Consider the following 16,767-nt stretch of genomic DNA (forward strand, 5'->3'; position numbering starts at 1 on the left):
TTAGTAACTCTGCTGATAACATCCTCCATAATCATAAAATGTTAGAGCTGGAAGGGCAACCTTAGGGATGGACAATAATGGAAACCAAGACCTAAGTTTAAAATGACACAGCAAAATAGGATAGTGCTAGAATTGAAACTTGTTTTCCTATTACTTGTGGGGAAGGGCCTGTCTACACGTAAATATAGACAAAGAAGAAAGCTTCTCAGAAGCAGCCATCTCCAGCACTGAGACAGAACCTTCAGTGGAACTTTCAACATTTTGTGTGATTATTCCTTTCATTTTTTGCATCTCATATGTCTGGAGACATCCATTTGCTAAACAAGTTTCAGACTGTTAATTTAGAGTCATACTTTAGCAAAAGTTGTCACAATCTTAAAGCTGAAATAGTATAGAACAGAAAAGGAGAAAACATGATTTTTTAACATAATACTATTATAAAACATTTTTATTAAGGCTAATTAAATCAAAACACCTAAAACCCAGAAGAGGTTCTACCACTAGATTTTGAAAGAATTGGCAAGGCTTTTAATGTTGCCAATAAAAGGAGCATTCATAACAGACGTGTAAAAAATTAACTGGTAAAATTCAAGCTTGAGTAACATAGATAAACCGTGCAGGGATGGTTCTGTGTAGGCGTTAACATTCACCAAAGGCCATGCTCACTAAAATGTCTCCCTAACCCAGTATCTCCCACGGAAAATTGTACTATTATTTTAAGGAATTGTTGATCTAAGTAAACCTTGCCTTTTTTTCTGGGGTTTATTGTAATGGTGCAAGAACCTTTGTGTAAAGTGTCTTAATATTAAATTGCTTTTCTCTTTGCTTTTGGAGCTCTTGATCCCAGGAAGAAACTTGGCATCTATTTCAGTCTTTAAGAAAGAACCAGCAATGAAATATGTTTCCTGTCTCTGCTACCCTGCTGCAAGCTGTTGGTGGCTAAGAAGTTTCTGTGTCTTACGGCTTGCAGAGGAGATAAGGTAAAAAACAAGAACAAAAATCAGAACCAAAAAGCTGACAATACAACTATAGAAACAAAGAGCATTAAAAGTGGAAAAGTTCAGAAGTCTGGGAACATTCCTAAATCTAACCTCAATCAGAAAATACCATTTGTGGGCTTCCCTGGTGGCGCAGTGGTTGAGAGTTCGCCTGCCGATGCAGGGGACACGGGTTCGTGCCCTGGTCTGGGAAGATCCCACGTGCCGTGGAGCGGCTGGGCCCGTGAGCCATGGCCGCTGAGCCTGTGTGACTGGAGCCTGTGCTCTGCAACGGGAGAGGCCACAACAGTGAGAGGCCTGCATACCGCAAAAAATATAAATAAAGAAAAGAAAAGAAAATACCATTTGTAAGAGATATAAATTAAATGTTTAAGCCATATTTCATTCCTAAAGAACTTTCCAGTGAACCCTGACCCAGTCTTCACTCAAGTAGATGTTCCTTCCCGACTCATGACAGATGGCTGGGGAAGGAGACAACTGTCTATCTGCAAAGGATAACACATCAGCAATAAATAAAGGCAAACCAGGACCAAGAGAAATAAAATGAATGATTCCACTTTGGTGGAAAAATATGAGGAAGAAGGCAAAGAGGGAGTAAAATTAAAGGTGAGAGCTAGAATCTGAAGGCTCTATTGGGAGTCTTAGACCCCTTGCAGTAGCAGAGGATTTTCTCATTTAAGAGGAAGACACTCCTGACTCCCCTGGTGGCGCAGTGGTTAAGAATCTGCCTGCCAATGCAGGGGACATGGGTTCGATCCCTGGGCCGGGAAGATCCTACATGCCGCGGAGCAACTAAGCTCATGCGCCACAACTACTGTGCCTGCGCTCTAGAGCCCGCGAGCCACAACTACTGAAGCCGGCGCGCCTAGAGCCCGTGCTCTGCAACAAGAGAAGCCACCGCAATGAGAAGCCCGCGCACCACAAGGAAGAGTAGCCCCAGCTTGTCACAACTAGAGAAAGCCCACACGCGAAAACAAAGACCCAACGCAGCAAAAAATAAGTAAACAAATAAATATTTTTTAAAAAAAGAGGAAGACATTCCAAGTCCTGTTTAAAGTGCTACAGAAGGGGACTGCATGTTTAATCTCTAGAATGGTCACTAATAGTTTGACTCAAGGCTATTGTCTTATTGAGTGCCTTCATCTGCCATATACTACTGATTAGTGAATGTTTCTACTTTATAGATAATAAAGAAGAGGCACAGAGAAGACCAGGATATCGCCCAAAATTTAGCAGAAGAATAGGAATAATAGTTAATGTATGTTATGCGCTAACTATAGTATCATCTAACTTAACTCTTCACACAGCCTAGTTCTTAGACTTATATTGGAGACAAGGAAACTGAAGTTTAAAGAGACAAAGTAATTTGCCCAAGGCCATACGGTGCCAGAGCTCAGTTTCCAATCTGAATCCTTCTGACTTCAAAATGCGGCTTCTTAACCTCTATGCCAGAGTATCCCAAAGTTTGGTCCCCAAATGGGACCTGGTTAGAAATGCAAATTCTCAGACTGACACCCTCACAATCCTGTTGAATCTGAAACTCTGGGGATGAAGCCCAGGAATGTGTATTTAACAAGCCCCCCATGTGATCAGATGCATGCTTTTCTGCGTGGAGCCTCTCTGCTTTGCAGTTTCTTGTCAGCCAAATCTAATTCTTTGAGAAGAAACTCTGTCGAACCCCGTATGACAAAGAGGAATAGTAGTGTGTAATATTTTTGACCCCTAGTGCATAATAAGCACTTAATAAACGTTAGCAACTATTACTATTATGTTCCAGGTAGCACTCTGTACAGCCTTACCAGTGTTATATCATTTAATTCTTGCAAAACTAAATAAGGCAGGGCCTATAATTATTTCCATTCTACAGATGAAGAAACTGAGGCACAGAGAGAGAGTAAGTATCTGGCCCTAGGTCACAGAGCTGGCAAATGTCATAGAGCTGGCAAATGTCATAGCCTTACTTTGAACATGGACAGAGTAATTCTGAAGCCTGTGTTCTTAACCACTTCCTCCTATACCACAGGTTGGAGAAGAGGTCGATTAATCTCCATAGCTTGAATTAAATTCAACTTTGAGCTTTCAGTTCAGCTTTGCAGACTCATTTATGTGCTGCAAATCACTTCCCTCCAGCCTGACCCTGTTCACTTTTGCTAAAAGGTCCATGAATCCATTAGCCTTGATGTTTGTGTCCCTCCCAGCATTGTGGACTGAACATGATAGCAGAGTCATCTACTCTAAATGTAATCCCATCTGTTCCCTCTGGGGCCCAGGAACATGCTGGTAAACAATTCTCAGGGTGACAGTCAATTCTTAGGGGAAAGGGACAGTGGTTGTCCCGAGCAGAAGTGGCATGTCAACACAGGATGGGAGACATAAAGAAACGGAAGTCACCACAGAGAGGAATCCCCAAATAAGGTGGAAGAAATGGGCCCTAAAAGGCAGCTTCCAACTCTCAGAGATTCTAACAACTAGAGGCTATGAAGGTCAGGCCCAGATGACTGCTGAGCCAGCGGGGAAAGGAGAGGAACAGGGATGGGCCTCTGCAACACTGTTTAGAACAAGCAAGACAAAGAAAGCAAGCATGACTTAGGCTGTGAAGAGTGAGACGGAATGAAGGACAGGGAGGTCAGGACCTCAAAGGTACCACTGCCACTGTGTCCCCCAAGCCCTAGCCATGAACAAGGAATTTGGGATAGAACGCTCACTCATCACTTCCACTTGGGTAAAGATAGCACCAATCCACCAGACAGAGGTCCAGCAGGAAACGGATGGCATACTCAAAAGGGTATGAGCAGAGCTCAGCAAAGGGACGAATGACCAAGAAGTGGGCGGTCTTCCTGGCTCCACTGGGATTTCCCTGGACCCACCACCTCTGAGCAGCTTCCCAGGGCCTCAGCACTCAAGGCTGTGCACACACTTGGCTGGACAGCTTGCCACAGGATTGGGGGTAGAGCAGTATATTTAGGCCCACTTAAAAGCTGTGTGACTTTATTAAGTTTCAAGGACGAGCTGTCTTTTCCATCCACATCTCCAAACAGGAAGTCATCAGCACTTTCTGTACGTGTTGCTGTTTCTATTAACCTTCTAGATAGCCGGCCCTTCTCTAGATCACCGTCTGCCTGGGTTCACATCTCATCATCCCAGCAAATGCAGAGGTCCTCTGTATGGTCTCTGTGCCTCTGTCTGGCACTCCAGTCCCCCCCACCTCCACACTGCCACCCAAGTGATTGATCTAAAATACAAAACTGACCACGGTCCTCCTGAAATTGACGAGTGGCTCCCAATTACACACAAGATGCAGTCCAGGATCCTTGGTGGCCATAGAAAGCCTTTGATGACTTGGCCTGTGCCTTCCTCCCCAGCTGTAGCTGTAGCCACTCCTCTCCCTGTAATTTATGCTTCACTGTCTCAAACGCTTGTGGTTTCTAGGGTATATGCTGCTATTCTGTACATTTTTGCTTTGGTATATTCCTTTTTCTCCCCCCTGAAATAGTTCTCACCTCTTCTCTGATACCCAGGACCCAGCACAGGGGGCAGGAAGGTCATTAGTCCAGGCTTCACCCTCACAATGGGTCACAAACATAGCCCTTTGATTTATATACAAATAAAGTTAAATGTAGAGTCACAGAGATGCAGACAGGAATGAGAAATGAAGACAAGCCTCATATAACTTTCAACTCGGGCTCATTATTAGATCAATTTGCCTATAATGTTTTATAAAGAAATATTTTTAAAGAAATCCTTTCATTATTTTGTGAATTAAGCAATTTTTATAACCCTCTTCAGACATTTTTTTAGTTTTTTTCCTTTTCTTTTCTTTTTTTCCTATACCCGGAAGTCTCAAAAATGGCAGTGACCCTCCGTTGACCCTTTTTTTTTAACTTATTTCTTTTTACAGTAGGTCCTTGTTGGTTATCTGAGTGCTCACCGGTTCGCTAACTTGTCTCCACAAACTCTGCTTCACCCCAGCATTACTTCTGTACCCACAGAGACATTTTCCATTTGTCATGCATAATGCCATATTATGTTGGAATAATTTGTTCTATGTTCTCTATGAGACTTCATAGTTTCTAGAACAGGTTCTCCAAGGCACCAAGTGAACAAATTTGAGATTGATTCCAGATATTATGATGATAATAATAATAATGGAGTAATTATATAATTGAAATCGACACATTTCAACAAAGTGTCTGGAGTCATTCATTTCATTCTCACACACTTAATTAACTCAATCCTCTCCAAAACCCTGTGAGATGAGAAATTGAACCCTAATAACACAGCCAATAAACAGCAGAGTCAGAATTCAAACCCTGGCAGTCTGGCTTCAGAGACGGTGTCAACCAATCTACCAGCGGTTCTCAAACTTTGGTGTGTATCAGAATTACCTGGAGAACTTATTAATAAAACACAGATTGCTGGGTCCCCTTCACAAAGTCTCTAAATCAGAGCATTTACACTATGCTCTGGTGTTATAAAAAATAATGAAGCAAAAATTTGAAAGCTATTTCATTAAATTCTTTGAGGATGATTTCATGTCATTAAATAGATAATCATATTTCAGAAAATAAATTTGCAGCTTTTTAAAAGGATTCACCTTTAAAGCGGACTTTGTAAAGACTGAGTTTGCATTTGTAATCATTGGTCTTTTCTCTGGAAGAGCACAGAATTTTGAGACCATCTGGGTTCACAGAAGCCTGCTGACAAGCTCTGTATTTGCACAATTTTACAATGAGGAAATGGGTTCAGAGAAATCAGTAATCTACTCATAGCTGAGCCAGCAAACAACCCCTCCAGAACGGCTGTCCTGAGAACAGGTTGAGCTCAGGGCACAACATTCCCTGATCAACTATCTAGTCACACCATCACCAGCTCAGCCCACTTCCCCACACACAGTTCTTTCTAACCTTGTTTATTCCTTTGTAAAAGAAGAGCCTTTTGCTGCCGAATCTGATGGATGGAACTTCTCCTCTTGCAACGGTCTGCTTCTCCCATTACAACCACCCCTCTCCACTCTACCCACCATTTGCAGTAATGTTTTCAAATAAAGTCTCTCCTTACCTAAACCTGGATTTATTTTGAACTTGATACTAGTGTGGGTTTGCCTCAAAATGCATACGATCTCTCACCTGCATGGAATCTTAGATACACACTCATGATATTTTTATCCTCATACGGTAGAAAGAATAATGGACCTGGAAAGATATGAATATGAATATGTTAGGCTACATGGCAAAGGGGAATCAAAGTTGCTGATGGAATGAAGCTGCTACTCAGCTGACTCTGAGATGGAGAGATTACCCTGGATTATTTGGGTGGACCCAGTGTAACCACAAGAGTTCTTATAAATGGAAGTGGGAAGCAGGAGAAAGAGAACCAGAGAGATGATAGCAGTGTGAGAAGAACTCGGCGCAACATTTCTGACTTTGAAGATGGAAGAAAAGGGCCACGAGCCCAGGAATGCGGATGGCCTCCAGAAGCTGGAAAAAGAAAAAAAAAAAAAAGGATTCTTTCCTAGAGTTTCCAGAAGGGATGCAGCCCTGCCGACATTTTGATTGTAGCCCAGTGAGACCCGTTTCGGAGTCTGACCTCCAGAACTGTAAGATAATAAATTTAGGTTGTTTTAAGCCACTAAATTCATGAAAATTTGTTACAATAGCAATGGGAAACTAATATACCCCATTTTACAGATAACAGATCTGAGGTTTAGAGTTTATATAGTTTGTCCAAGGTCATGTAAGCAGTAAGTGAGGAAGTCAGCACTGAAGCTGGAGTCTCTATAACACAAAGCCCCTATTTCTCCTACCGTGAAAAGTTGTAAAACAAGTTCTAATCTCTTCCACACGACGGCTTTTCAAATATTTGTAAGTAGATACCATGTCTTCCTTTAGCCCGCTCTAGGAGAACCCAAACTTTCTTTAACAATCCTCAGATGACAGTTTAAGGTCCCCTAACCATTCCTGGAAAATATGGCGGCCAAGCTGAACACGGTGCCAGGGAGGCTCCAATACCACCTTTGTGTGTTTCAATTTGTCTTCTGCCAAAATGGAATTTATAACTCATAAAATTTTTTTTTTTTTTTTTGCGGTATGTGGGCCTCTCACTGCTGTGGCCCCTCCCATTGTGGAGCACAGGCTCCGGACGAGCAGGCTCAACGGCCATGGCCCACGGGCCCAGCCGCTCCACGGCACGTGGGATCTTCCCAGACCGGGGCACGAACCCGTATCCCCTGCATCGGCAGGCGGACTCTCAACCACTGCGCCACCAGGGAAGCCCCTATAACTCATAAAATTTAAACACTACTTTTTGAGTTAAAAAAAAAAAATGAGTTGGTAGTTTTCTTATATTGACAAATTGGCTGTGAACTTAATGTTCCTACAAAATGAGTCATTTGAATTGGAACATTAATTTATTTGAGCAGCCGGGTCCACATCACTCTGAGAAAAGGGCCATTGCTCTGTCCCTACATAGATCATCCCATAATAGTCCCAACACCTGACTGTAGTTGTAACGGTTCAGGCTTCCTTCTTGCCTTCCCGTGCCAACTCTCAGATTCTGGAGGTAATAATGCCCCTTTGGAAGAGTGTGCATTTGAAAGTCCACCTGGCCACCTTTGCCCCACCCAGAGAGATCAGCTGTTGCCCGCAACTGAGATTCAATGGGACCACATGTTTTTATTAGAGACAAAGTCTCTCCTATAAGAAAAAGTGGGTGGAACACTGAGCCTTTGGCTTTGAAATAGCTCTCATGGCCAATAAGGACTGCAAATACATCACAACTGGGAAAGCAGAGATAGAGGGACACACTCAGCTCCCACAGTGGTGCTTTGGTGTGGGTCCACAACAGCCAAATGTTAAAATTTCTGAACCAGTTGTTAAACACAGCCAATACTAAAAATTAAATTATATAAACTTGCAACTTCATAAATCATTAAAAACAAAGGCAATAAATACTCAAAACTCATCACTTCCTACTTATTTTACCACCTTTTACTATTATCTCTGCTCTTGAGATTATTTTTGTCTACTAGATCTGTATGGGTGAAAAACTATACTGGTGTGCCACTGCACAGCTATCCCAAATTCCGAGTTCAGTGGTGTGACACTGATGGCTTTGCAATCAGCCACAGTGGGTGGATTTACACCACAGGCTATGAATGGGGGCATCTCTCTCAGCCATGGCTGAGTGTCAAACATTTACCAGCATGCCACTTGCCATCAGTAAACCTTTCCACACTACAGCCCAACCACACAAACATTGCAACCCATTCACCCCGCGAAGGAGGGAAGTTGTCAGCCTCATCATTTCATCCAATAATTATAAAGGGCAAAGTAAGCCTCTCGGTAGGACATTTTTTCTTTTAAACATTTTTGGGGGGGCAGGGCTTGGAAGTTTTATTCACACATTTATATCTCATCTGTTACCTCTTTAAATTTCAGAGTAGATTTGAATTTCATAATAACATAGAGTTGGCATTTAGGGGTATGCTGTCTCAGAAAGGAGAAATATAAGAACTAATGAGGGGCTTCCCTGGTGATGCAGTGGTTGAGAGTCCGCCTGCCAATACAGGGGACACGGATTCATGCCCCGGTCCGGGAAGATCCCACATGCCTCAGAGCGGCTGGGCCCGTGGGCCATGGCTGCTGAGCCTGCGCGTCCGGAGCCTGTGCTCCGCAACGGGAGAGGCCACAACAGTGAGAAGCCCGCGTACCGTAAAAAGAAAGAAAAAAGAAAAAAAAAAAGAACTAATGAGGATACTGCAGTGCTTTTGGTGTCCCTTGGTTTCTGATGTATGGGACAGTATGGAAACCTCCCCGGGTATCCTCCTTCCTATATCACCTTTTATGTCCATGGTACTGTAGCTCTTTAATTAAAAATAAGTTCTGAGGTTTCCTCTAGAATTCTAATTTCATTAACTTTGTAACTTAATCATGATTTCCTTGTTTAGACACAACCTCATCCAAAATGCTTTACAGAAGTTGTTAGGTTTGTTCATTCATTTGGGTAAAGTGGCAGAAAAGGAAATCTGCTCAAATATCAGGGGTAAAGTATTTTTCACTTTTCATTGTTAAAATCAAATGTCACTGCACGGAGGACCTCCACTCAGGCAGTGCCCCCCAAGAAAACGTCACCTTGAGGGGGCCTAAGGAGTGCAAATATAAAGAACTGAATTCCTCCCTCAGCTCTCTGGTGCTGGTGGGTCGGAAGGGGAACAGAGTCAAAACACCAGGAGGGAGGGGGAACAGATGATCCCTGCCAATCAAGAGAAACCAGTGATGACCTATAACCGGAACTCTATAATCAGAGACAATTAACCTGGAGTTTTCAGGCTGCTCGGAGATCCAAGTAAGGAAGGACTGGGGTGTTAGGGGATTATAATTAGCTAACATTCACTGAACACCTGAACATATTGGGCCAGGAACTCTATTAAGCATGAAGCATTTTGCATATGTTATCTTCCACACATGATTTCACCAATTACCTTAACTAAATGGCCCAGAAGAGTAAACACGCTTCTTAAAATGTCTTTACACACTTCCAAGAAAGAGATTTAGACAATATGGTTAATCATAGTAAATAAGCTCTAAAGAAACCAAATAATGCTTCATGACTCCAACAAGATGAATTTTGTTGGAGATCCCAGAAAAAGCTGTTGAGCAAACAGAGGTGAGTTTATGAAATTTACAGCAGCGACGGAGACCACCTTGACAAAGTCTTGGTAGTCACACAAAAAGAGAAAGTAAGGAAAGAGTATTTGTAGGATTGGGGAATCTGCATTCAAGTGGTTTAAGGTAGCTCTTTTAAGGTGCAGAATTTTTTTTTTTTTTTTTTTTTTTTTTTTTTTTTTTGGGGGCACGAACCCGTGTCCCCTGCATCGGCAGGCGCACTCTTAACCACTGCGCCACCAGGGAAGCCCCTAAGGTGCAGAATTTATTGGGACTGAACCAAATTCATAAGATAATGAATCAATAAGGTGAAGGTCATGAGAAAAATCTTGATTATTGTCCTTAATAAGTAAGCTTTTTTTCCGATTTTGGAGCCAATCCCTGGTATTTTGTAATAGATTCTTTGAACTTCTCCAAAGGTTTGGCCCTCCAGGGCATTATGGAAACAGGATCCTTAGAAGGAGTTGTCTGTCTCACATAATAACCTGGCAGGGCATTTCTTTCAACCTTCCTGTTATCCCTTTTTATATGGCATTCCACCTCCTTAAGAAACATTAGAACACTTTAGAGTTTCTTAGTCTTTTGACCATTTTTGTTTGTTTGATTTTTCCTATACAGATCAAGATCCTTTGTTATTTCCAAAACATTCTCCACCTCCCACCATTGCTATTAACTCTCTTTATGTCTACTCAGTTGACAAGTCCTGGTGAGTACAGTGAGTTCTGCCTTCTGGGTGACTTTGGCTCCAGTAAAGGATCATTATTTTAGGAGTAAGCTGAGACCTGTTTTGACGTATCCACCCTAATAATTCAATTAAAAAAAATTTTTTTTATTGGGGTATAGTTGTTTTACAATGTTGTTAGTTTCTACTGTACAGGGAAGTGGAGTTCCTTGTGCTATACAGCAGGTTCTTATTAGTTCTCTGTTTTATACATATTAGTGTATATATGTCAATCCCAATCTCCCAATTCATCCCACCTCCCTTAATGTTTTCATCTTAAGGTATGACCTGTGAACAAACAAGGTTAACTCTGAGTTTTCTAGATGAGTTTCTAATATATTTGTTCAGGGCATGGACTGTTCTTGGACAGAGGTTAGAGTCATGAGTTACTCCTTCCGGTAAAAGAAGGAAAGTAGCAGGATTTAAACTATTACTACCAGGGAAGGAAATGGGTGAGGGAGAAAATAATAGAATTTCACATGCATGTACCTGCGGTACATGCTTAGCTACCTGCTAAGAAATAGAGTGTCTTTTCAGTAGGCAACAAAGACTGTATATCATGAGGGTGCAAGTCTGAAGGAGTTACTAGTTAGCAATAGCCTCCACTAATTTAGCTTTAGTGACTATTAACCTGCAACCAGGAAGTGGAACTTTTAACATAGGGTCAAGAAAAAAGCTATAGCAAACTTTTCTCTGGTAAATAACATGAGGCTGAGTCAAAACATTAAGGGTTCGTCCAGATTGTTTATGCATGAATCGGTAGAAAGGCTTAAGATACTTACGTTGACCCAGAGTAGAAAGATGTTAAAAAGCTCATTTTATTTATTTTTTAAAATTTATTTTATTGAAGTATAGTTGATTTATAATGTTGTGTTAATTTCTGCTGTACAGCAAAGTGATTCAGTTATACATATATATATATATATATATACATTCTTTTTCATATTCTTTTCCATTATGGTTTATCACAGGATATTGAATATAGTCCCCTGTGCTACACAGTGAGACCTTGTTTATCCAATCTATATATAATAGTTTGCATCTGAAAAGCTAATTTTAAATCACAAAATGCCAGCTCATGTTTACATTCCCAAGGAAGGATTTTGATTACTGATAACTTGATTAAATCACAAAGAGACCTAGTGATTTTAGAACAGTTGGAAACTGCCTACAGTAGTTATCAAACCCAGGAAATCCTCTTAATTTACTCTGAATTAAGTCTGAATAACTGGCCTGGAAAATTTTTGAATGACTTTTAGTCTGTCCAAAGTGATGGATTTGCCTCCTTGGGATAAATCTTGTCATAGGTGATACATTTTATTTTGACAAAATTATAACATTCCTTCTAACTTAAAGCCCTTTCTGAGTTAAAACTGTTGAGAAGATTAATGAAATTAATTGAGAGAGCTCAACTCATCTTCAGAATCCAATAAAAGGTCAAGAGATCATCCATATATTGGGTAAGAACAGAATTGCAAGGAAAGTTAAGGTCTATAAGGTCTTAGTCAGGGTCTTATGAAAAAAAAAGCAGGAGGGCACCTCATTAAATAAATCACTGAAGCATAACTGTCAAGGCACACTGCTCAGCTTTCCAGGAAAGGGTGAGCAGGATTAACCATTTCAATCTAAACTAGGGAACTACTAAAGAAAGCATAGCACAGATTTATGAGTCTAGAATATGTAACCCCAATGATAAAATAGCATTTGGGTTTAGTATCACAGGGAAGTAAAGAATGGCTATTTTATTTATGATCCTGAGGTCCTAAACAAGTCTATACCCTCACCCACTGAGTTTCAGGTTGGTACTGTAGCATGCTGATGGGGGTCAGAACACGCTACCCCCCAGAATGGCACCTTGGCATATTAAGTATCTTAAGCTGAAGGAGTCTGAGAAAACAGCAGAAGCAAGAAGGTCACTATGACCTCCCCCTCACTTGCCCTTCTCCCCTAAAAGCAGGAGATAAATTTCCCTTGTAAAAAGTACCCTCCCTGTACCAGGAAGAAGGAAGACATTTGGGGCTGAGAAATCTGAACCAACCAGCCTTGTTAAACTAACCCTTATCTTCCTAGTTATTCTTTACCATTTACTACCCCTAGCCCAAATCCCCCTATCTTGTCAATTCTTCACAAATTTATTGTTTCTTTGTCTAAAAGGTATAAAAGCTTCCTGCTCTGGTCACTTCTTCAGGTCTTCATTCTCCTGTGAAGGCTCCCAGGTACATGTAAAAATTCGATAAAATTTGTATACATTTCTCCTGTTAATCTGTCTTGTCAGTTTAATGTTTAGACCTAGCCAGGGACCCTAATAGTGTTGAGGAAAAATTTTTTCTCTCCTGCAGTCCATTATCCAAAAAACATTTGCACAACTGTCTTTTAATATTTAAAGAAATTTCAACCTGTGAAATTTAAGAGTAAAGGGCTAAGTGGGTACTTGGTTCCCCCCCCTCTCAGAGGACCTTCATTATTCACTCACTTTATTTTTCCTTTCTTCAGCTTGTTAACTATCACAGTTGCTTTTCCAGTATCTTTTCTGTTTACAACATCTACAGACATCTTTGTTTCCCTCCCTTGAAGCATATAGTAGTTTTATATGTAAGAATACTGGTTTATTCTAAGTCTTAGGTCTCCGGGGCTCTTTGAAAATTTTCCCTGAGGAGGTGTTAAGATCTGGCAATGGGGCTATTTCCAATTTCAGTCTTTGTTTACGTGTGAAATCCCCTTTTTCTGGCTTAAGATTATTCACAAAAAGTGAGGAAAGAGCAAGGGTTACATATGCTTCAGTATCTACTCTTGAAAGCTATCTACGCTATTGAAAAGTCTATCCCTGAAGTCTCCAATAGCTTCTTTGGAAGTTTCTTCATATTAACCAAAAAATGCAGACAACTGAACTTCGCTCACTTTTTGTTCTAAGGTGCCTGGCTAATGGACAATTGTGTCTTATCAAAAGTTCCCCACTATCATCCTGCTGAGCCCCTGCTTCGTACGTTTATTCCACTATAACCCTAACCCATGCACTTATCTTTCTAAGTGGCAAAATTTCACCAAGAATAATTTAGAATTACAGTTAAGCTACTTCCTGATTCCTAACTTTCAGAAACGATATGAGAAAATAAATGTTTGTTGTATTAAGCTGCTTAACTTTTAGAATAATTTGATAACGGTCGAGTGATTATTCTACGGTTCACTTGTTTAAAGGATAGCATATGATATTTAAATACAAAAACATAAGCTTATCTGTTTTATAACTTTTTCACTTTAAGGCTAAAATTGCAATATGTATTTGTTTATTCATTAATTTTAATTTTTTCCAGGGTTAATTATGCCCTGGGTACTACGCTAAGTGTCTTACTCTGCCCAGCTTTGGTGAAGAACTTAGAAAGCTGTTTGACAAGGCATTTAGATGCACATGGAAACCACTTATTAAGAGTTAATTGGGGGTTATTCTTATCGTGGACATTATGGATAAAAAGATCAATAAGTTTCTTGTTGGAAAGGACGTGGAAAGAGTATGTACAAAGGACATAATGGATCTGGGGAGCATTTATCCATTTATTTAGCACCTTAATGTGTCAGGCACTATGCCAGTTGTGGGGAAAAAAAATCCATCAACATTGTTCTTATGGATCTTATCATCTAATGAGAGAGATAAATAACAGACAAGTAAACAAATAAGTATAAGCAGCAGTAGGTACTACAAAGGAAGAAAGAAAGAAGGATGAAGAGGAGAAATCTACTTGTATAGGATTTAGTGAAGGCTTCTGGGAAAAGTCAATATTTAAGCTCAGACCTGATGAATAAGAACCAGATTTACAAATATGGTGAAAGGAGAGGCCCAAGCCATGGGACAGGACCATGGAGAGTACAGTGCCTCTGAACTGTACAGCATATATCAGGAATGTTGAGATATTAGGAAAATGTTGTTATAATGGATTGATATATTTCAGTAATTTTTCAAAAGGACAAATTATCTGAGCCAGGTAAACGGTTCCTTATCCATGTTGTTTGGTAATATTTTGTCCCATTACTTATTGTCATTGCATTGTCTGCCCATCACTACACTTGAGAAAGAGACCTAAAAATGCATCAGATGGGAGTGAAGACACAGACCTGCTAGAGCATGGAGTTGGGGATGTGGAGAGGGGAAACGGTGAGCTGTGACGGAGTGGGAGGGTGGCATGGACATGCATACACTACCAAACGTAAAATGGATGGCTGGTGGGAAGCAGCTGCATAGCACAGGGAGATCAGCTAGGTGGTTTGTGACCACCTGGAGGGGTGGGATAGGGAGGGTGGGAGGGAGGGAGACGCAAGAGGGAAGAGATGTGGGGGCATGTGTATATGTATAACTGATTCACTTTGTTGTAGAGCAGAAACTAGCACACCATTGTGAGGCAATTATGCTCCAATAAAGATGTTAAAAAAAAAAAAAAAGAATGCATCAGAGCTATTGCAAATACATTCAGAGCTCAAAACAGGTAAGGGCAGGAGATAATAGGAATCACCAGCTGAGATCATCAGATGAGACCATTCAGAAAAAGGCAATGTAAATTATATCCCCATCATAACAAAAGTCTAAAATATGTGGCTTTGCATTGTTGCCAGGCAGCAAGGAAATAGATACTGCAAGATGGAAAACTAGAGACCCTTGTTACGCTTTGACTAACCATTAGGTAAAACTGGCACTAGCAACTTGAAAGGCAGACATGTAGCTATGGGGAAAGTAGTTAGAAAAAAGCAGAGCTATGCTGTTTTTTATAGTGAGGAACCGTGAAAAATAGTGAAACAAGAAAAACTAGTTACAACTAGGTAACTCAGCTTTGTTACAAGAGCCGGGCCTATATCCTGTAGCCCTACGGCTTCTATACTCCAAACAGCAGATTATTATGCAGTCTTTCTCAAAATTCTCCATTAAGTATTACCGGCTGGACAATGGAAGTCAGTTGAGCAGAAAAGACCAGGTAAAGGGCACTGCATTCTTTAACTTAAACCCACTTTTCTAGAAGGCTTCAAAGTGGCTGCCACTCGATTAAGGGCTGGAGATACGGGCCAAGCACAGACACAGTAAATAAGATGCTGCTACCTTAAGAACTACTGATATAATGAGAGTAGCCCTTTGGCTGTGGATACTTTCATCTGAACTAACAAAACTGAAAGCAAAAAGACCAAAAACCATGTTTTGATGAAATTTTATCACCAACGTTGTAAGCATCCCTCAGAGGCCAGATGGACCCCGTTACCCAAAATTTGGTTTGGATGTTGAGACTAATAACCACACACACATCAAGAGGGTATGAAAAGGTTTATTATTCACATAATGAATGACACTTTCTGGGAGAGTGGGGCAGTTCCCGAGTAGATCCAAAAATGACTTGACTGGCTTGGCTTTTATTATTCTTAGGGTGTGGGGCAGGGAGAGGTTTCCTGCGAGCAGGCCAGGGCTTGTGTGGTTTGAACTTCCCAGCCAGTCCAAAGCAGGGGGTACCCAGGCTCTCTAATCAGCTTGCCCAGATGTGGAACAGAAGGGGAAAGGGAATGGGGAGCAGAAAGGAAAAGCTGTTATCAGTCAAACATCGAAAATGGAGTCAGACTCCGTACAACAGTCAATTAAACAACAATCCTATAAACTATAAAAATCTACATTTGTTCAGTCTCTAAAGAAATCTAGGTCTACAAATCTCCACCAGCAGGCAGGGGCCTGCAAAAGCTGTGATGCCTCCCAAAAGTTTCGTACGTGGCTACATAATCTGAAGAGCAAGAATTTCCTGGAAGTCAATTAGAGGCCACAGAAGGCAGTGGACAAGGGCGTTCCTCCCAGAGAGCAAAGTCTAAGCAAGGACTGTATATCCTGCCAGGGCAAGAGATCTTTGTCATCCCTGCTCAGATGTTCATCATGGCACCGGCCATGGACAGCTGCCCACCATTCCTGTCTTTTACTGTAGCATTCACTCTCTCCTTTTGTTTTTCCCCCGGAGTTTTAGTAGGACATATGTCCATCTAGCTGGAGAAAACATGTTCCAGCAGTCCTTGAAGCCAGGTATAGTTATGTAGTCAGTATTCACGAATGGACTCTGAGTACAGTGATGGGTGGAGCTTCCTTAAAAGGAAATAGCTAGCTCCCAAATTCTTCTCTTTTCACAGGCTACAAATTGGCTGTGCTTCTTTGAGCCAGCTTTGACTATGGGAAGAATAACACATTTGGTAATGAGAGGACAACAAGGTAGACAAATTCTGGATCCCTTGATTACCTTATGAAACAGAGGCTACCCTCCCTGTCCTGGACTTCTCAACTACCTCTGGATTGCTATATGAGAAAGGAATCAACTCCTATCTTACATGAGTCATGATATTTTGGGGTTTCTGTTCTAGCAGCTTATACCATTTCCTT

The sequence above is a fragment of the Lipotes vexillifer genome, unplaced genomic scaffold (genome assembly GCF_000442215.2).
Source record: "Lipotes vexillifer unplaced genomic scaffold, Lipotes_vexillifer_v1.1 scaffold602, whole genome shotgun sequence".
Classification (NCBI taxonomy): domain Eukaryota; kingdom Metazoa; phylum Chordata; class Mammalia; order Artiodactyla; family Lipotidae; genus Lipotes; species Lipotes vexillifer.